At 41.2% G+C, this 22,034-nt stretch overlaps 1 long non-coding RNA gene across 1 annotated transcript; it reads right to left on the bottom strand.

The window, feature by feature from the left end:
- Positions 1 to 593: 593 nt before the first annotated feature.
- On the bottom strand, positions 594 to 21,273 carry LOC308393103. Its single transcript, XR_013970919.1, has 3 exons — positions 20,897 to 21,273; positions 8,891 to 9,069; positions 594 to 8,763 (listed from the first exon to the last, which is right to left on the bottom strand). It is a non-coding gene; the product is annotated as an uncharacterized lncRNA (long non-coding RNA).
- Positions 21,274 to 22,034: the final 761 nt, after the last annotated feature.

The raw sequence follows: 22,034 nt of genomic DNA, 5'->3' as shown, positions 1-22,034 counted from the left end.
AACATAAAATCATGGGGGATTTCATATTGAAATATATTTTAAATCCCACAGGATTTTATATCCTGGCACATCCCACAGGCAGCACGGTGGTTAGCACTGTTGCTGCACAGCAAGAAGGTCCTGAGTTCAATTTCATTATCAGGCCGGGGTCTTTCTGTGTGGAGTTTGGATGTTCTCCCCATGTTTGCATGGGTTCCCTCCGGGTACTCCGGCTTCCTCCCACCGTCCAAAGACATGCAGTTTGTGGGGATAGGTTAATTGATTAATCCAAATTGCCACTTGGTGTGAATGCAGGAGTGAGTGCAAATGGTTGTCTGTCTCTGTGCAATAGCCCTGCAACTGGCTGTACCCCGCCTCTCGCCCCATAACAGCTGGGATAGGCTCCAGTACCCCCCGCGATCCTGAAAAGGATAAGCGGATGGATGGATGGAGTTTATGGTATCAGTTGTTAGTTTTAGTTAGTCAAGTCTTTATTTATTTATTTATTCATTTGTTCATTATTATTATTATTGTTGTTGTTGTTGTTGTTATTATTGTTATTATTATTATTATTATTATTATTATTATTATTATTATTATTATTACTACTACTATTATTAGTATTTATTTTTTATTGTAGTGGAAGGTTTACAGGGTAAATTAAAATCAGGATAAATATTTATTGATGCCCAAATGGAGATAAAGCAGGATATGCTTTAGACCTACCTTAAACCATATGATCTTAAAGAATCTTTTAATATTTAGTTAACATTTCTATTGTCTTATGTTCTGAAAATTCATATTCAAATCATGAAATATTGTACATCATCATCCAAAGAAACTAAATGTGACAGCTCTGTGACCCACATTCAGAGAAAACCATACAAAATTGTTCTGTGATTGTGAAAATAGAAAAAGAAATTACACGGTTTCCTTTTCTTCTGACAAAATTGGTGTGTTTGGCCCACTGTCTGATTACAGGTTGTGAAGGTAATTTTGCTGCAGACTCCATACAGTAAATGTCAGAGACAGTCTCAGTATTACGTGGGCAAGGTAATGAGTCTGTGGCCTTCGAATTGATCAGTTTCCTAACAAGTGGAAATGCTGCTGGACTTGTTTGACCATCGAACTTGTCAAACAAGTCCAGCAGCATTACAGGCCTCCCCCCCGACCCTTCCTTCTTGCTCTTTGACAAAACCTTCATGAACCATTTTCTCTGACTTGTATCCTTGATGCTGTGCTCCGCTCACAAAACTGGATACATAACAAACCCACGCAAGTAATTGTTATCTGTGTTATCTGCCTATATAATATCCACTTATCAAAAGCATACAGAAATATGCAGTATATTCATATAAGAATTGTTGGTGGAACTAATTGTGAGAGGGAAGCCAAAGACTCATGAGTTCCATGGAGATCATTTTGCTGATTAGCATATTTTAGAGCCCTGAATTTTATTCATTGCTCGAGTAATCTTTCATTTTTGTTTTCACCACAAAAATAAATTTTGTGATAGAGCAACATGTTCTCATTCCAGGGCATCAAATTCTGCTGTTCTCTGTGACCAAAATCTCTTTAAACCAATACCAAGGAGGTCACAGAAGTGTCCCTAATGACCCGGTAGTGGCAAGATTTGATGCTAAAATAGATGTCTTCTGCACCTTTCTGCTCTCCTTTTTGGCTGAAACATTGAAAAGATCATTACTTCAATAGTTATCATATGAATCTTTCCTGTTTGCAATTGTTCGTAAATAGTACCAATTAAAAACAGTAAAGTGAATGGTGTTACTGGGCTTGTTGAAAATCTGCCAGGGGTTTGGAGAACAAACACATTTACAAGGAGCTCCCAAAGTACTGTAAGTAGTAAAAGACTTAATCGGACTGTTTGAGTTTCTCCTGTGGACCTGTTTAAACATCAGGGGGTACATTAAAGGGTCAGACAGTGAAATGGGAATAGGTTTTTCAGAGCATCTCACAACTAGTGCTGTTCTAACTTTGTTTCCCATCCTGCAGCTGCCGTTGTGCATTAATACTTGTGATTTCGGTATTTTAGCATCACCATCAGGACAAATGACATTAAAAAAATTATTATTATTTTAATGGTATGAAGTTTAAGGGATGAACACATAGGAAGACTAGGAGATGTGGTGACAATGAAAATGTTAGTGAAGTCCAGTGACTTGCAGCAATATCAATAACTAAATCAAAGCAGGCACGATCATTCACGTGTGATTCACGTTCAGTGAATCACAACTTTGAAGAAAGTGGTTAAAGCCAAAACCAATAAAAGGGAAACAATAGACAACTTAAACACCACCCCAAAGTAGCACTTCTCCGGTTTATGGACCAAATAAGGTGCAGTTGTCAAGTGGAAGCAAGATTCTACATGTGGATAAGGTAGATATTACTCTTTGCTCTTTCATGTTGTACTCATACAAAAAGTTTGGACCTGTATTATTATCAACATTTTTACTGTCAATTCCCTTATGATTAACCACAAACTACAAGCAAGACTGAATTTTCATTCTTTTTCTTCAGATGTTTAACAATACTAGCACTAGTATCCAAGTACCAACCCCAGTACTATCCTCCAAATCTGAAGTGGGCAATATACAAACTGTTAGGACTGCTGTGGTAGGCCACACCAATGGGCTTATAAAAATATATCAAATTATATAATAATAATCAGCATAAATGAGTTCATCTTATTGATGTGACTCTCCACAGCAGTCCCAGTTTCTCTTGTGGCCCCCATGGGAAAATGAATTGCCCACCCTTGCTTTAAACGTTCCCTGGATTTGTATGCTACTTTTGCCCTGAAGCCACTGACCTGAAGTTTTCTTCCCACGCACGATGGATGCTAATGTTTTTGTCACTTTTTATGGAATCAAACTCAAAGTAAGGTCAGTACTTCCACGCTTTAAACGCTGCACACTCATACTCTCTCCCGCACTCGATATGTGATCCATTGTTGATCTGCACACAGCTGTTGCCACGAACGTCGCACTCGCTTACGTCACTGTCGTGAGACATTCTCGCAAAAAATCACGGTTTTAGTAACGCAGTAATGCAGCGTTCCTACGGGAAAGTAACGGTAATCTAATTACCGTTTTTGCAATAGTAATCCCTTACTTTACTCATTACTCGAAAAAAGTAATCAGATTACAGTAACACGTTACAAGTAACGTTACAAGTAACGCGTTACTGCCCATCTCTGCTGAGGACTGCCCTGGTCTTTTATTTATACACTTCAGTGGGTGCTTGTTCCTTACATTGGAATGTGTGTGTGTGTGTGTGTGTGTCAGAGTGTGACCCCATAAACGACTTCCCTTAACCTGCTGGTCTGGAAAATCCAACAGTTCATCTATATGTAAAAAAGCACTTAGACTAAAACTGACATAGCTACGTTAATCCTACCGTAAATGGTAAAATGGTAAATGGCCTGTATTTATATAGCGTAAAACAATAAGACAAGGTACGACCTCTCCCATACTCCTAGGATGTGGGGGTGAACGCCAGAACACCCTGGAATGTTACAGACCTCCTAGGATGAGACATTCTTTCAATATGCCACCAACTATATACTTCTAAACACAAATGATTACATGCAGTATTCTACCATATGCAAACTTATATCATTAAAACATTATACTGACTACTAAGTACAATTTTCCATTGACATTCCCTCCTGTTGTCAGTATAACTTTAAGTGAGATATCAGTATGTAACATCTTGTTGTACATTTTCTGTCACATCGTCATTAATCACACAAAGTCTTCATGTTCCAACAGGTCGGGGTCATCATCATCATTTGTCACGGCTGTATATGCACCAACAGTGTAAAATATTATGCGGTTAATCATGAGTTTTAGACATGACAGTATACACGTTACAAAGACACAAATTAAAAGTAAAAATATCCCAACTCCGATGAGTCGTCCTTTTAGCACCTGTAACCAGGAGCCAGTGTAGAGCCAACAAAACCAGTCACTTGTATCACTTACATAGTCCTGATTTTGGGCCTGCTGGATTTGTCTCAAAGCATTCAGGGCGTCAGTCATGTTTGATGAATGTACATCGTCTTTATGTAAGTGCAGCAGGTGTTGTTGAAGAGGACGCAAAGTCCCCCTTTCTCTGCTAGTATCATGGAGTAGTTCTTCCCTGGGAGTTGGTCCAGGAACACATATAGTGTGGGGTGTGTTGATGTGCTGGGCATATGGGAACAGACATAATAGTCTGTATTTGCCGATTTTGCCTTTGTTCTGTCGTGGATATACTTATGGCTCTTCTACTGTCCATCCTCTGCAGAAAAACCCCTCTGTGGAAAGGGTGCTGGGTCCAGTTATCTTACTGCTGTTATGATCCCAGCAGTCTTCAGTGTGCCATCATATGCACAGTATAGTGACACAGCATTAGGTGATGTTCATAGGAAACTGCTGTCATCACCACCATAGCTTCTGGTTCCCGTGCTTTCACAGAATCATGATGTCATCCTTAGACTCCCTCTGCGCTGTCGATGGAGCTTGGCACGCTCCCCTCATCCGTCAGGTGCCCGTCTGTTGTCCACAATCTCCTCTGTTGGCCTCTGGAAATCCCCCTTGGCACAGCTCTCATTCCAACGCAGTTTCATGGTCCTTGCTGTGGCTCCAAAGTCTGATCTCATGATGGGCCCCAACCAGCCCGACCTTTGACCTCAACCACTGCCTGGGCTGTCAGCTATGCCTGGAATGGTTCTTGTTTCTCACTGGGCCTCTGAAGATTTCTCAGGAGATTACTGCTGCACCTGTATTTCCTTGCTAGGAGGAAAAACTTCTATTTGGAGAGCATGTCAACAATCATCAAACCACATTCTTTAGTTCAGTGAACTTCACTTATAGGCCATCAAAGCCTCATCTCAACATGGATGCACCACTTGCATAGGTTTGATACCCATAAATGAACTGTTAATCACACAAATCGTTGCAAAAATCAACTTAGTTTAATGTTAATTAATTCATTGTTTCATGTTAATCCTGGACCCCTCCTCTTGACGCATGGACACTCCCATGAGTCAACTCATCAAAATCAGATTCCTGTCTTAAAGAAAAAGTTAGCTAGATCACGTCCCAGGCAACATCAGGGCGTCTCCTCCTCTGGAGCAGCACCACCCTGGACCTATAATCCTGCAATAAAAGATGTCAATCGGTTTTGCATATTAAGTTTGCTTAACACCCGGCTCTGCCAGGAGCCTGCATACACACCACCATGGCCTGGAAAACAAGATCTGGAAGTGAAATCAAACTTCACGCTTATAAACAATTGTATCATAAGGGTAATAAGTATTCAACATCAGCAAGACAAGTATCATGTGCAGGTTTTCTCAAATCAGTAAACTACAATTATTACCATAATTTGCCTCAGACATGGATCATCCCATGTACTCAGTCAACATTAATGTAATCGGTGACTTCTCTTAAGCAAAGTCACTCCACTCATGTATCACTAGGAGCTCAATAGGAGCCCATATGAAACTATTCCATAAACACTGCATCTCGTATTTGTTTTTCTCATGTTACATGTCCGTCTCTGCTGAATCCTCTACATGCACTCTTAGAAAAACAAACATTAGCAACACACATAAATCATCCTGGTGACCAGGCGCAGGTCGACAGGTTCCAGAGGTGCTATAAAAAGACCATAAAGTTAGCCATCCATAGCTGTGGAAAGAATGTTATTCACATCATCAAAGTAACCTTCACATTTTCCCAAAAACACAGTGTAACAGCATCACCAACTCATAACCTGTAAACACAGTTTCTTCACACATAAACCCAGAAATCCTGTAGTAGAAAAACATCATTAAGTTGTGTCCTGCTGTAAATCACATGATCAAATCACATGATTAACATGCAGCAGCTGTGTTCAGAGCCCTTCCCGTGCTTTTCCCTTCCAGCACAGTACCACCTAAGAAGCTGGACATCTGTAGTGAGGCTTTTTTCCATGTCCTAAAGGTAAGGCTGCAATATTCTATGTGTATATATTGTTGAATTTTGCAGTTACTCATGTTTTCATTTTATATATTTTACTGTGGAGTCAGTCAAATATTCTTAAAGTTCAGATCCCCATAACATGTTGATGTTAATAAAAACCTACAAAAAAAGTTGATCTATTTTATACTGTAATGCAACTCAAAAATTGTGTTTCTTACGGTCTTGTTCTAATCCTCTTTTTTTTCTGTCATGTAGACTTCAGAAGACCCTGAAGGCTACCTGCGTCAGCGACCCCTGGCTTGTCCACTTCTGCTTGTCTCTGAAGGCAACTGCATGATAGCTGTTGGAACCACACCGGTGAGCACTTTTGACCGGAAGGATCTTAATGAGGGACTGCTCTATCTGATGGCATATTACTATGCCCTCCACCCCACATATCCAAAGTGCATTTCCACGCTGCTGTCTGTCTTGCAAACTGAAATACTCAAAGACTCCATCCATGACCGAGATTCAACCCCCTCTTACAAGAAGGCGCTTGGTGAGTGGAAGTCATTCATTGAGTGAGTCTCTCAGATGACAGACTCCATCTGCCTTGTTTATCAGACTCAGTGTTGGTCAGTGAGGTTGTTTTTTTTTTCTCTAGAAAAGTTGTTCAAATGTAAAACACATGTTTGTTTGTGTGGTCGTTAAACTTGTTCTTCTAAAATGTTATGTAATATAGGATTTGAAATAGTGATTGTTTTAAGCTTCAGCAAAATTTATTTTTGATACCAGCCATGAGTGTGTTATACTGTTATTATTCATGTTAAGAGTATCTGGAATATGCACTTCTTATATTGGCCATGTTACACAGTACCCTGCTGAAATGTATAATTTTAGACATGATTCTCCTGGAACAGACCTCAGTGAGTTACTGACCCATTGCTGTGTCAATAAAAGCGCAAAATCTAAGAGTGCTTTTGCTGTCTTAATTTAAGATGAATTCCCTTATTTTTAGTAGCTTTTTGAAGAGATGGTGTCTTATTCTCGGGAATTTTTGCTGATTATTGTTCTCAGAGTCAAAACATAATTCTTATAGTTAGCTCAATCAAGAAAGAAACAATTCAGTTTTAAGAAAATTTGTCCTATGGTAAGGTGTTTTTTTTATGTGAAAAATCTAAATTAAGGTGTCGAATCTTAAAGTAAGCAAATAATTATTGAAAACAGCTTGTTCAAGAAAGCATAATACTCATTTTAGGTACAGATTTTCTAAATATCAAAGTATCTTTTACTTATAATAAGTCACATTTTCTTCAAATAAGCATACATTTTAGACAATTTTGTCTAGTTAAAAGGCATATGGCAGTTAAATTAATTTGCTAGTTTTAAGAATTCTAGTTAAGCAACTTCTGCTTACCCCATTGGCAGATTTTTTTGCTCAAAACAAGAAAATTTTGTCAGATTTAAGAATATTTGGCTTGTTTCAAGTATAGCTGTTTTTGCAGTGTGCTGTAAAAAGAAATGTAAATGTTAGCACTGCGCGGGTGTATACACTCTTTCTCACAGTAATCTCTGTGAGCAACACAAGCCCATGAATAACACACCCCTGGTAGATTCACAAACACAGAAAGTGGCATTTAAAAGTTAAATCGGTACGGCCAAAGCTCATGCAACCTCAGATGTTGCTGTTAGCTTTCTGCTCCTGTAAAAAGAAGCACATAAATTCATCTACCCTTTTGTCCTGTCTAGGTGGAGGTTAACCTTGAGTCGTGGTCAAGTCTTGTCAGCTTTTACCAGTCAGTCAGTTTGTTTTTATTTCCATTCATTCATTCATTCATTCTTTCTTTCTTTGCTGATAGTGGAAACTATCGTCGCATTTGATCTCCACCCTCAGCAAAATGACGTCATTTCAAAAAGAAAAAGAAGAACTTTAGATCGGATTACCTCGCTGAATCCTTTTTAGGCAGGGACTCTTATTTTCTAATTGTCCCAAATAAGTGGCTTTCTCCTGAGCCCATTTTAATGTGGAGAAACTCACTTGTAACAATTTTCTCGACGACGTGTAGCACTTTTAATTCCCGACATGCAGATCTGCTTAAACAGAGATAATCGAACAAAACTTTCAGTGCACTGTGAAAGTATCAAAATAAAAAGGCCTTGTTACGTTACACAAGCTCCTCATCTCAGGAGGGTAAATCATACCATTAGCATGATTTATCATACTATCATACTAATTGGCAGGCTCAACTTCACAACAAAAGAAAAATCATCAGCTAGATTTACTCCAAACCAACAATCAGCCACACAACACGCAACATGACCCTAATGTCTTATTAGCTATGAGTTTAATCCCCAGGTCTGTGCTTTTCACTCATTTAGGCCACAGATCTATTTTATCCAGTTTTTCTTTTTTCCCGTCATCATAAAACGTGTGACATGTCATCAGGTATTTCACAAAAGACGTTTGTTCTTATGTATTCAGAGTTGTGTATCTGGGTGCAGGATTCACTCGCACATCAAAACAGGAAACACAGTGTTTTAGAGTCTCCACTCTAACAAACTCCAACACATCCCATTCACTCGTGCTAGAATTCAGTCACCTTTCATTAATCTAAAAATGATCAACTAATTTGAATCAGCTATTAACCCACTAAGATGAAAGGACAACAGAAATGCATGTTCAAAATCTTATCACAAAAATAGAATTTCTCTCATACTTGTGCTGCATCAATCAAGCAGGAAGCATCTGTCATGGCCTGGGTGGGCACCTGCAGGTCTCCGACAGCGGCCCCTCCTCCTTTGGGCGGAGTTCGGTTGCTCCTCCCTGGCTGACCACCTGTGAGCAATCATGCCAGCAGTAGATCAGACCTGCGCTCTCAACCATTCATCGCCTGAGTATCTGCTATCCCCATGTCAGTCGAGTGGAGCATCATAACCCTGTCCAACGTCATGTGATGACTTACTTGTGTTTCTTGTCCTCAGAAGTAGCACCTGGTGTGGAGATCTCGTTTCTCTCACTCCCGCCTTCCTGGACCTGGGCCGCCTGCTGCTAACACGACGTGGTCTGCCGGCCCACCACTCACTTGCCTGCCTCCCCACGCCTCGACCGCTTCCGGGCTTCCGCTCCACCTGTCCCCTCCACCTGAAACCAAGTAAGACAACTCAATTCAACTGTGGAGGATCGTTGATTGTCTGCTGGATCCCACTGACCGTGATCTCCTCTAATTCCAGTGCCCCGGCCCCTGCCTAGTCCTGTTTCTACCTCCCCGCTGCCTCTGCTGTTCAGCAGTCTCCTAGAGGTGTCTAGGTCGCCCTCATTTCCTTAGCTAATCTTACGCGCCACGAGTGTGGTGGCGTCGCTTTGCTTTTGCTTTTGTTTACCTGTGGGCGGAAATAAATCATTTTTTGTTCCCTACCGTCTCGCTTCCGGGTTGGTTTCTGCACCTGTGTCCATCTTTGTTCCCTCGTGCCGCAGGGCCGTGACAGCATCTCCCAATTTACTATATTAACAACTAAATTTATTGTCTGATCACTGGTTGGTCAAACCAGAATCTTTTTCCCACGAAAGTTAAACTGTTGTCCTGCAACCTAGAGAGTCAATTTTTTGCATTGGATAAATTCAGTATTTGATAACAAGTGTCTGCTAAATTTACACTATTTTAACACTGATGAGAGATGACAAGCTAATTTTCATTGCATGTGTGTTTGTGTTATTAGGCAGGTTTAATGCATGTCTGTGGAGCTGCATAGCCAGCAGAGCATGTTCTTAAAGCTGCCTTTCCTACACATTTCTCTGGTATTATTTAATCATTTTGTAACCGATGTGCTATGAGTCCACTGATCTTTGCATCACTTCTCATCACACTAAGTGACTTGGACAAGATGGTAAACAGACTCACATGCTTAAGATGTTGTCTAATCTTCATGAGCTCTCTTGTGTTTGGAAGTGTTAGTAGGGTTAATGCATGTTCTGCTTGTGTGTGTGATTTTGTATGTTTCTTTTTGCAGTGTTTCAGACTCCTTCACAATTTCCCACTTAAGCAGTCAGTTTTGACCAAATTTTGATTTCCCACTTTAAACACCAGCATTCTCACTTTCACTGTTGTCCTCTCCCACTTCAACAGTCCAATAGCAGGCAGTTCTCCTTCAGCTTCGTCCTGTGTTTCACTGTCTCTTCTTGCCATTGTAACGGAGTTAAAAATACATATGAAAAACATGCACTTACCTGTTCTTAATTATCATTTTAAGTGTGAATTTTATCATTTTTTTAATTGTATTTTATTTTGAAAACCCAGAAACCGGATCTCACTCTAACGTTTAGAAGCTGCTAAGGCTTCCGCTCCTCACAGCGCGCGTTTGCACTGTGAGGGTAAGTCCTGTAATGAAAGGCTCTGGCATTTTTATGGTTTCTGGTGTGAATGTTGTTACATAAGTTGTACATGTCGATGTATATAGGTTCATATTGATGTTAGAAAGTTTCTGTGTAACTGAAACAAAGGCGGGTTGCTGTTAAATAGTGTTTCTGCCGTATTTATGCTCTTTGGCAGTAAGTCTTTGTCAGCCCCCTAGTGGTTGCTGCGCATAGCAGGAAATGTGTTTGGATTTACTGTTTTTCTGTGCTTTTTGTGATGTTGTTTTACATTGTAGGAGCTACAATTGCTGGTACCATCAGAAGACACCTGTTGAGTGTGTTTTATGTCTTCTGCAGGTACGTGAGCTTGTTAACAGCCATTTTGTCTGTAAAGCACAAGCAAGTGAAGATGTAATGCGCTATTGTTAATTTGACCATTAGAGGGAAATGTTTAGTTGGTGATACTTATGTTATCCTGTTATTCTGTTTTATACGATTGTGAAATGTATTTTATTAGTCATAAGATTTCTTTTGTATACAAGCTCAGTATGACAGAGTGTAAAATGAGAGAAATTATTATTTTCCACCTTTTCTTTATTAAAAGGTTAATTGTAAGTCTGTTAAGACAGCGCGCGTTTGCACTGTGAGGGAGCTACAATTGCTGGTACCATCAGAAGACACCTGTTGAGTGTGTTTTATGTCTTCTGCAGGAATAAACTGTGAAAAGCCAACCTTCCTGAGCGTCTGTGATTTTTGAAGAGCTGGAAGTGTTACACCATTTTCTCCAAAGGTGGCAAATGTCAAACTCCAACAGTCTCCTCAGTTCTCCTCAAACATTCTTTTCCCATGCACAGTGAATTTGCAGTTTGTTGGAAACACAGTGCCATTCATCCAATCAGGCAGGATGATGGGTTTGCTTTTCTTCTCTGATGTTGTTTGTCGACACTGCTGCTGCTTGCTGGGACTCTTTGCTCAGGACTTTGCTGCTGTGTCTTTATCTGCCATATTATTGCTCTTTGGAGCTGCATTCCTTGTCTTCAGGGAGGAGTGAGAGCTCGCTTGTGAGTTTGAGAGACACATGGTGCTGTAAATAAGTTAGCCAGAAACTTGGCCTGAATGTTTCCAATGATGTTAAACTATAATTTTCTTCCGACCGCTGCATGTTGATAGGTTTGTAGCTTGAACCTATTCGCTGGAACGTTAAGACAATATAATTACACTGCAAGCAAGACGCAAGTAGGCAAACTTCTTCATGGTACTCGTGCACGGGAGAGACTGGACAGAGCGCCATCCCTTCGCTTGACCCCAGTAGCTCTCGTCCGTTCTCCCGTACCACTGTTCTTTTATTGAGGTTACATGAATATACATAAGTTCATTAACATATGACGTCTACATACACACAAAGAGTACCTTGCCTGTGTGTGTGTGTGTGTGTGTGTGTGTGTGTGTGTGTGTGTGTGTGTGTGTGTGTGTGTGTGTGTGTGTGTGTGTGTGTGTTGCTGATCAAAGGGTCAAACATCCTTGGTCAGGAAGAGGGTAGCCTCCCCCTCACCCTAGATGGTTCATCCTAGATAACACGGTGAGGAAGTCCTGCAGTTCATCTAAACAAAGAGCACTTAGACTAGAACAGACGCAACTACGTTAATCCTACCATAAACTAATAAGACACGGTATGACCTCTCATGCTCCCAAAGTGCTGTCTAATACACACAAAGTTTGCAGACTATCAAGGATCAAAACCTCTACCAATCTACAACTAATTACAAAACTCTAAGCATATATAAGTAAATATTTCTAAGCATAAATGACAATCAACAATACAAATCTAACATTTCCCCCCTTTTTGACCTTTATGCTTGAAAAGTTCCCAGGTATGAATACCTCATGTCTGACAGTTTCAATGCAAACATTTTTATACTCAGCATACGTCAAATCACCCTAAATTACTGAAAAGGTACACAGTTCAACAAATGTATTAGCAGTTATCCCATTCCTCATTGATCTCATCTCATGGCAAACTGCATCCTATGAGCAAACAAAGAAATTGTTAATTTAATAGTGAAAATAAGAAGATAACATTTTCAAAAACATCTCAGCTTGGTGGTGCTTCCTCCGGGTGTGCAAATCACATGTCTCTCCCTGCAGAGTGGTTTAAGCTCTGCAGGGCGTCATGAATGTCTCTTCCAGTTGTTTCCATCACTGTCCATAGGACCAGAGTCCAAATGTATGTAGAATAAACATTCAAACATACCAGTTAGTTTTGTTGTTCGTCAACATGGGTCTCAGCTATTTCCAAGCTGCAGACCTCTCAGCACTCCAGTTTTATGGCCTCTTACCAGCCCCCATCACCTGACTTCAGACCTTCGTCTTGTGAGGGGGATATTTATGACTCTGCCATTGTCCACGCTCTGCAGAAAAAGCTCTCTGTGGAAAGGGTGCTGGGTTCCGTCATCTTACTGCTGTTATGATCCCAGCAGCCTTCAGAGTGTCATCGTATGCACAATACAGTGGCACAGCGTTAGGTGATGTTCATAGGAAACTGCTGTTATCACCACCATAGCTTCTGGTTCCTGTGCTTTTCACAGAATCATGATGTCATCCTCGAACTCCTTCTGCGCTGTCGATGGAGCCCTCATCCCTCGAGTTTTCATATCCCAACGCTGCTGAAGATTTAAGGCAGAGCACGTCGTACACCTTAATTGTCTTTCTCAGCGTCAATATTGAATCTTTCATTTTATTTAAAATCTTGCTGTGGGAAGTCTCCTCTTGATCTCCTGGAAGCTCAGTAGCACAGCTCTCTGTGTGATGTCTGCTGTGCTGAAGATGATCTCTGATCCTCCTGAAGCCTCTCTCCTGGCCTCAGCTCCCATCCTGTGGACGATCCTCTCAGGCACTCCTTCTCATAATGCATAGTCCTGATTTTGGGCCTGCTGGATCTGTCTCTCTTAGGTGAGAGTTGTCATGTGTCCATCTCCTCTGCCTTCCTCCTGGTTCAGCTGTTTCCGGCACCAGCTGGGGTCCTATAAGGATGAGCGTCGTAGTCAAGGTAACCAAGAGGGTCCTGGTCGCACACAGGTCTGTCACGCCTCGCACTTGGTTGCCCTAGTGTTGATCAGAGGCTGGAGGTTGAAGTGCGAGCTTACCCTACGGGGGCTCAATCAGCACTCCCCCCTCACCACTGAAACAACCAAGTGTGAGATTTCTCTATTGTGCTGTCTTGAGGGTGCCGGGGTTTCCTGGGACCTCGACCTCTTGCAGTGGCTCTGATAAATCCAGGAGGGTCTCTCGCTATTTTGCAGGCAGTTAAAATGGTCCTTGCTGTGGCTCCAAGGTCTGATCTCATGATGGGCCCCAACCAGCTTGACCTTTGACCTCAACCACTGCCTGGTCCTGTCAGCTATGCGCTTCTCACTGGGCCTCTGAAGATTTCTCAGGAGATTACTGCTGCACCTGTATTTCCTTGCTAGGAAGACAAACTATTTGGAGAGTATGTCAACAATCATCAAACCACATTCTTTAGTTCAGTGAACTTCACTTATAGGCCATCAAAGCCTCATCTGAACATGGGTGCACCACTTGCATAGGTTTAATATTTGTAAATAAAACGGCTAATCACACAAATCACTGCAACAATAATAAAAAACATTGTTTAATGTTAATCCTTGGACCCCTCCTCTTGACGCATGGACACACCCATGCGTCAACTCACCAAACCTGGATTCCAGTCTTAAAGAAAAAGATTAGCTAGATCATATCCCAGGCAACATCAGGGCATCTCCTCCCCTGGAGCAGCACCACCCTGGACCTATAATCCTGCAATGAAAATGTTAGTGTGTTTTGCATATTAAGTTTGCTTAACACCTGGCTCTCCCAGGAGCCTGCATACACACCATCATGGCCTGGAAAACAAGATCTGGAAGTAAAATCAAACTTCATACCTGTAAACAATTGTATCATAAGAACAAGAAGCATTCAACATCAGCAAGACAAGTGTCATGTGCAGGTTTTCTCAAATCAGTAAACTACAATTATTTTCATAAGTCGCCTCAGACATGGATCATCCCATGTACTCAGGCAACATTAATGTAATCGGTGACTGCTCTTAAGCAAAGTCACTCCACTCATATATTATTTATGGGCTCAAAAGTGGCCAGCTAATGAGCCCATATTAACTATTCCATAACACCGCATCTCTTATTTGTTTGTCTCATGTCACTTGTCCGCTTCTGCTGAATCTTGTACATGCAGTCTCAAAAAACAAACATTAGCAACACACATTGATTATCCTGGTGGGCAGGCGTCGGCCATCCACATTCCAGAGGTGCCATAAAAACACCATAAAGTTAGCCATCCCTAGCTGTGGAAAGAAGTAACACCAGTTCTCAACACAGGAAATTTCACACATGTTATTCACATTATCAAAGTAACCTTCACATTTTCCCATCAACACAATGCAACAGCATCACCACTCATAACCTGTAAACACAGTTTTCCTCACACATAAACCCAGAAATCCTGTAGTAGGAAAAAACATCAACCAGTTGTCCTGGTATAAATCGCATCATCAATTCACATGAAGAACTGGCATGCTGTAAGAAAAGAAAATGCAAATATTAGCGCTTGCGCAGGCGTATGCATACTTTGTCACAGTTATCTCTGTGAGCAACTCAAGCCTATGAATAACACACCTGATAAAGAAAATGGCATTTAAAAGGTTAAATCATCATGCAACCTCGAGTGTTGCTGTCATCTTTCTGCTCCTGTAAAAGGAAACACATGGGTTCATCTGCACCTTTGTCAGGTGGGGGTTAGCTTCACACAATCATGTTCAGTCAGTCAGTCAGTTATTTTAAAATTCTTACTCATTCAGTCAGTGGTTCCTTCTTTTGCTAATTGTGGAAATTATCATCGCATTCGTTTCCACGCTCAGCAAAACGACGTTATTTCAAAAAGAAAAATAATTTAGACTGGATTTCCTCGTTGAATCCTTTTTGGGGGGGACTCTCATTTCCTAATTGTCCCAAATAAGTGGCTTTCTCCTGAACCCATTTTAAATGTGGAGAAACTCACTTGCAACAATTTTCTTGACGACGTGTAACGCTTTTAATTCCCGACTTGCAGATCTGCTCAAAGAAAAGAAATTCACAAGCAAAAATCAGTACTTGTTCAAAAATGAAAAATAAAAAATAACAGAGATTATCAAACCAAACTCTCAGTGCACTGTGAAAGTATCAAAATAAAAAGGCCTTGTTAAGTCATGACACAAACTCCTCATCATCTTCACAACAGGAGAAGAATCATCAGCTAGATTCACTCCAAACCAACCATCAACTGCACAACACACAACATAACCCTAATGTCATATTAGCTATGAGTTTAATCACCCGGTCTGTGCTCTTCACTCATTTAAGCCACAGATCTATTTTATTCAATTTTTCCTTTTTCCCTTCATCATAAAACATGTGACATGCTGTCATGCACTTCACAAAAGACGTTTGTTCTGATGTATTCAGAGTTGTGTATCTAAATACAGGATTCACTCGCACATCAAAACAGGAAACTCAGTGTTTTAGAGTCTCCACTCAACACACAACAACTCCAACACATCTCATTCACTCGTGCTAGAATTCAGTCACCTTTCATTAATCTAAGACCGATCAACTAATTTGAATCAGCTATTAACCCACTAGGATGACAGGACGACAGAAATGCATGTTCAAAATAGTATCACAAAAGACAATTTCCCTCATACAGTAAATTACATGTGCTGCCTCAATCAAGCAGGAAGCTTCTCCCAATTTACCATTTTAACAACTAAATTTATTGTCTGATCACTGGTTGGTCAAACCAGGATCTTTTTTCCCACAAAAGTTAAACTGTTGTCCTGCAACCTGGAGAGTCAATTTTTTGCATTGGATACATTCAGTATTTAATAACAAGTGTCTGCTAAATTGACACTATTTTAACACTAATGAAAGATAACAAGCTAATTTTCATTGCATGTGTTTGTGTTATTAGGCAGGTCTAATGCATGTCTGTGGAGCTGCATCTCCAGCAGAGCATGTTCTCTGCCTTTCCTACACACTTCTCTGCTATTTGATCATTTCTTAACTAATGTGCTATGAGTCTTCATGAGTCATTTTGTGTTTGGAATTGTTAGTAGGGTTAATGCATGTTCTGCTTGTGTGTGTGTGATTTTGTATATGTTTCTATTTTCGCAATGTTTCAGACTCCGTCTCAATTTTCCAACTTAAGCAGTCAGTTTTCTTTTCCCCAGGTTTGCTAACCCAAATTTTGATTTCCCACATTAAATAACAGCATTCCTCTGTGTTCTCACCTAGTCTTCTCGCTCTGTTGTCCTCTCACTCTTTTGTCCTCTCCCACATTAACAGTCCACAGCCGGCAGTTCTCCTTCAGCTTTGTCCTGTGTTCCACTGTCTCTTCTTGCCATTTTACTCCACAGGTGGCAAATGTCAAACTCCAACTGTTCAGTTCTCCTCAAACGTTTTCTTCACATGCACAGTGAAGATTCAGCTTGTTGTAAACACAGTGCCATTCATCCGATCAGTCAGGATGATGGGTTTGCTCTTCTTCTTTGATGCTGTTTGTCCACATTGCTGCTGCTTTGCTGGGACTCTTTGCTCAGGACTTGCTGCTGTCTCTTTATCATGTTATTGCTTTGGAGCTGCATTCCTTGTCTTCAGGGAGGGGTGAGAGCTTGCTTGCTTGTGAGGTTGAGAGACACATGGCGCTGTAAATAAGTCAGCCAGAAACTTGGCCTGCATGTTTCCAATGATGTTAAACTATAACTTTCTTCCGACTGCTGCATGTGGAAAATTGATTCAGGTCTGCTTTTCACCTGAAAGTGACAAACTAAGACATTTCATTATTATCATCACTGCTTAATCAACACACATCTCTCTCTCTCTGTGTGTTTTTGTGAACAGTCTTTTCTTAAAAGCAGAAAATGAAATTGTAGTTGTTTTTGGCTGATCAACACAAAACCTTTTTCCTATGATTTTTCTTTTTCACTCTTTTTTTTCTTTTTTTTTCGTTACAATAGCTGGTGACCTGCAGAATCACCGCTCTCACTCACAATCAAAGGCAATTACTTTTACACAGTGCACAAAAACACTGTGATGTCAGACACATTCACACTCACTTTTTCATCTGCATAAATAAACCATATGGCTGGAGATATGTGCCATGGTGATCCATAAGCATGATCACCAGTTTATTTAATTATTTTTAATCCAACAAAACAAATAAACAAAAACATGATGCTGATGCTACACACACACACGAGTCAAGGTGCAGAAAAACTGCTCATGGAAACGCTGCACACTCTCTGTTTCCCTCTCTTTGAGTAGTTCTCAGACAGCTCTTGATCTGATAATGTGTAGCTTGCTCATCAGCTCAAAAAACAAAAACAAAACTGCAACGCGACATCACACAGTAGTTGCATGCTCTGCCCACAGTGGCAAAGTCTTACACTTACATATTCAACACAGCTTCTCCATCATGTATTTTTAGATGTTTCATACAGGGTTCAGCATATTAGTTGTTTTCACAGATGTGCTCTATATCTCAACAATGGCTCATAATAAGACGACCGTCTTTCACACAGGTCAAGTGCCTCTATGCACTTCATGAGTTTAAATATTTACCTATATCACTTCTCCTCACATGTCATTGTACTGAATTTAAGCAACCACAAGTTTAATGTAGGTTACTTTTAACAACTATCCACCTCAATTAAATCTATGGTCTGGCACACAGGCTGCTGTCGATCAGGGCAAGCTAAAGAATAAACATTGTGTCAGCAAGGGGTTGGGGGAAAGCCATTCACCAGAGCATATCTTAAGTGCTGCTGATGTGGGCTGGCCTTCTCCACAGCTCTCCAAGGCTGGTGTGTTTTCTGAAAACTTCTAACATTTGAATCTCTTCCATTTATAAGCCTGCGATTAACCGCACGGCTCAGGTCCGCGTGACCGCGCTCGCGTGAACCCGCGCAGCTGTGGAGCCGTCGCTCTCTCTCTTTTTTACATAAATACTTTGTGCTGCCAGGAGCAAAGTCCAGCACAAACGTCTGTCTCCCTCCGACTCACTCTTGGTTGCTTAGAAACCCATGATAACAACAACAGTCGGTGTCACAGACCACATGTTCTGCTCCGCACACACTCACACACAACAACAACAACAACAACAACAACAACAACAACAACGACGACGACAATGACAACAACACAAAATAGGCCTACTGTCCAGCACAATCTGGACCCCGCGGAACTTCTCAACACCCCACTGAGCGGTGGAGAACTCACTACAGTACCCCACACAGCGGTCTGTATTTCGCCCCACTAAGACGGCGAACCAAAAAAAGTTCGAACTGCGCAACTCTGCGACTTAATGCTTCTGTACAAAAAACCCCACTGAGCGGCTTTGTACATCGCCCCACTTAGACGGCGAATTTTAGCCCCACTGAGCGGCCACGGACAACGCCCCACTGAGCGGCGAAGACGTAATTATAGAGTTGGACTCTAAACTTACTCGGTGTTGCTTAGCGTGTAATATCAGCCTCGAATCCCGCCAATCGCCATTCATCGAGGAGAAAAGACATACAGCGAATCCACAGGAACTTCCTGGCTGACGTCAGTCTTTCAGCGTGCCTCTCCTCCCCTCGGTGAATGCGATTCCAGGGCTCCGGCATCGAAGGACCAATTAATGATAGGTTTGTAGCTTGAACCTATTCGCTGGAACGTTAAGACAATATAATTACACTGCAAGCAAGACGCAAGTAGGCAAACTTCTTCATGGTACTCGTGCACGGGAGAGACTGGACAGAGCGCCATCCCTTCGCTTGACCCCAGTAGCTCTCGTCCGTTCTCCCGTACCACTGTTCTTTTATTGAGGTTACATGAATATGCATAAGTTCATTAACATATGACGTCTACATACACACAAAGAGTACCTTGCCTGTGTGTGTGTGTGTGTGTGTGTGTGTGTGTGTGTGTGTGTGTGTGTGTGTGTGTGTGTGTGTGTGTGTGTGTGTGTTGCTGATCAAAGGGTCAAACATCCTTGGTCAGGAAGAGGGTAGCCTCCCCCTCACCCTAGATGGTTCATCCTAGATAACACGGTGAGGAAGTCCTGCAGTTCATCTAAACAAAGAGCACTTAGACTAGAACAGACGCAACTACGTTAATCCTACCATAAACTAATAAGACACGGTATGACCTCTCATGCTCCCAAAGTGCTGTCTAATACACACAAAGTTTGCAGACTATCAAGGATCAAAACCTCTACCAATCTACAACTAATTACAAAACTCTAAGCATATATAAGTAAATATTTCTAAGCATAAATGACAATCAACAATACAAATCTAACACATGTGGAAAATTGATTCACCTGAAAGTGACAAACTAAGACATTTTCATTATTATTATCACTGCTTAATCAACACACATCTCTCTCTCTCTCTGTTTTTGTGAACAGTCCTTTAAGCAGAAAATGAGATTGTAGTTGTTCTTGGCTGATCAACACAAAACCTTTTCCCTATGATTATTTTTCATCTACAATGTAATGGTGACCTGCAGAATCACCACTCTCACAATCAGAGGCAATTACTTTTACACAGCGCACAAAAACACTGTGACGTCAGACACATTAACACTCACTTGTTTCATCTGCGTAAATAAATCATTTGGCCAATGGCATGTGCCATGGTGATCCATAAATATGATCACAAGTTTATTTAACTATTTTTCAACCCACCAAAACAAATAAACAAAAACATGATGCTGATGCTATGAACACTCTACACACATGAGTCAAGATGCAGAAAAACTGCTGCGCATCTGAAAGAAGAAGCTGAACTCACGCAAACGCTGCACACTCCAGTTATCACAGTGATCATAGTTCTGTTTCCCTCTCTTTGAAGAGTTCTCAGCCAGCTCTCGATCTGATAATGTGTAGCTTGCTCATCAGCTCAGAAGAGACCGCAACGCAACCTCACACAGTGGTTGCGTGCTTTGACCCACACAGTGGCAAAGACTTGCACTTTCATATTCAATTCAGCTTCTGTAATCATGTATTTTTCAGCTGCTTCATACAGGGTTCAGCATATTAGTTGTTTTCACAGGTGTGCTCTATATCGCAATGGCTCATAATAAGATGACAGTCTTTCAAACAGGTCAAGTGCCTCTATGCACGTCATTAGTTTAAATATTTACCTATATCACTTCATCTGTCATTGTACTGAATTTGAGCAACCCTGAGCTTAATGCGGATTACTATTAACAACTGTATTGTGCCTTAAAATCAACTTACTTCCAGACACACACATATAGACATTTGCGCGCTAATTTGTCACGAAGTAATTTCGGCTACCTCTAAAACCTAAGTCTAATTCAGTTCCTTTCGGCGAACCCAACCTATTTTAATTTCTCTGTCTCAACGTGTTTTCATTTGCCTAAACGTATTTTAATTTGTCACGAAGTAATTTCAGCTACCTCTAAAACTTAAGTCTAATTCAGCTCCTTTCGGTGAACCCAACCTAATTTATCACATTACTTTAAACCTTTGCGGCCATTTTATATACCAAAATAGTGTTTCTCACCCTCCAACGTCTCACTGGTGGTTCGGATCATCAGACTGAATCCCAGCGCCGTGGACCAGGCCACCGGCCCAGACCCGAATTAACGCCCTGGGGCTCTCTCCTCGTCTAAGAGGGCTGTGCATAGGCTTCGGTGCTGGCTCCCCACGGCGTCATGAATCAGTGCTGGATCCTGGAACAGAGTCACAGATAACAGTTCTGATATTTTCTGATCCGGCTACGAAAGACCAAATAATGTTAAGAGATATATTCTAAAACTCTTCTTCAGTAGAGAATCAGAGAAGAGAAACACACAGATTTTCTTGCTAGCAAGGGCAGTCTCCTGAGCTCACACACCAAGAGTGAGGCTCAGAGACTAAGCACTGAGGACTGCCCTGGTCTTTTATTTATACACTTCAGTGGGTGCTTGTTCCTTACATTGGAATGTGTGTGTGTGTGTGTGTGTGTGTGTGTGTGTGTGTGTGTGTGTGTGTGTGTGTGTGTGTGTGTGTGTGTGTGTGTGTGTGCGTGTGTGTGTGTGTGTGTGTGTCAGAGTGTGACCCCATAAACGACTTCCTGCTGGTCTGGAAAATCCAACAGTTCATCTATATGTAAAAAAGCACTTAGACTAAAACTGACATAGCTACGTTAATCCTACCGTAAATGGTAAAATGGTAAATGGCCTGTATTTATATAGCGTAAAACAATAAGACAAGGTACGACCTCTCCCATACTCCTAGGATGTGGGGGTGAACGCCAGAACACCCTGGAATGTTACAGACCTCCTAGGATGAGACATTCTTTCAATATGCCACCAACTATATACTTCTAAACACAAATGATTACATGCAGTATTCTACCATATGCAAACTTATATCATTAAAACATTATACTGACTACTAAGTACAATTTTCCATTGACAACTTGTATTGCTCCCAAGGAAAGCATGCATGCTAGATGAGGGGCATGTTCTCATACACCTTTGTAACACTGGACTTGTTTTTGCACCCATCCTGCTGGCTGTTAGAAACAATGTTACATACAGTTCTAAGGCACTGTGTCCTCATCCTCATGTGTTCAGATTATCTGAATCCTTCACAGTGTGCGCTGTAGGAATAGGTTCCCCGTGTTATAAACAAATATAAATGAGCTCAGTCACTAA

This window comes from Rhamphochromis sp. 'chilingali' (assembly GCF_963969265.1).
Source record: "Rhamphochromis sp. 'chilingali' genome assembly, chromosome: 2".
NCBI lineage: Eukaryota > Metazoa > Chordata > Actinopteri > Cichliformes > Cichlidae > Rhamphochromis > Rhamphochromis sp. 'chilingali'.
The sequence above is the reverse complement of the archived record's forward strand: the minus strand, read 5'-3'. Positions and strand labels throughout refer to the sequence as shown.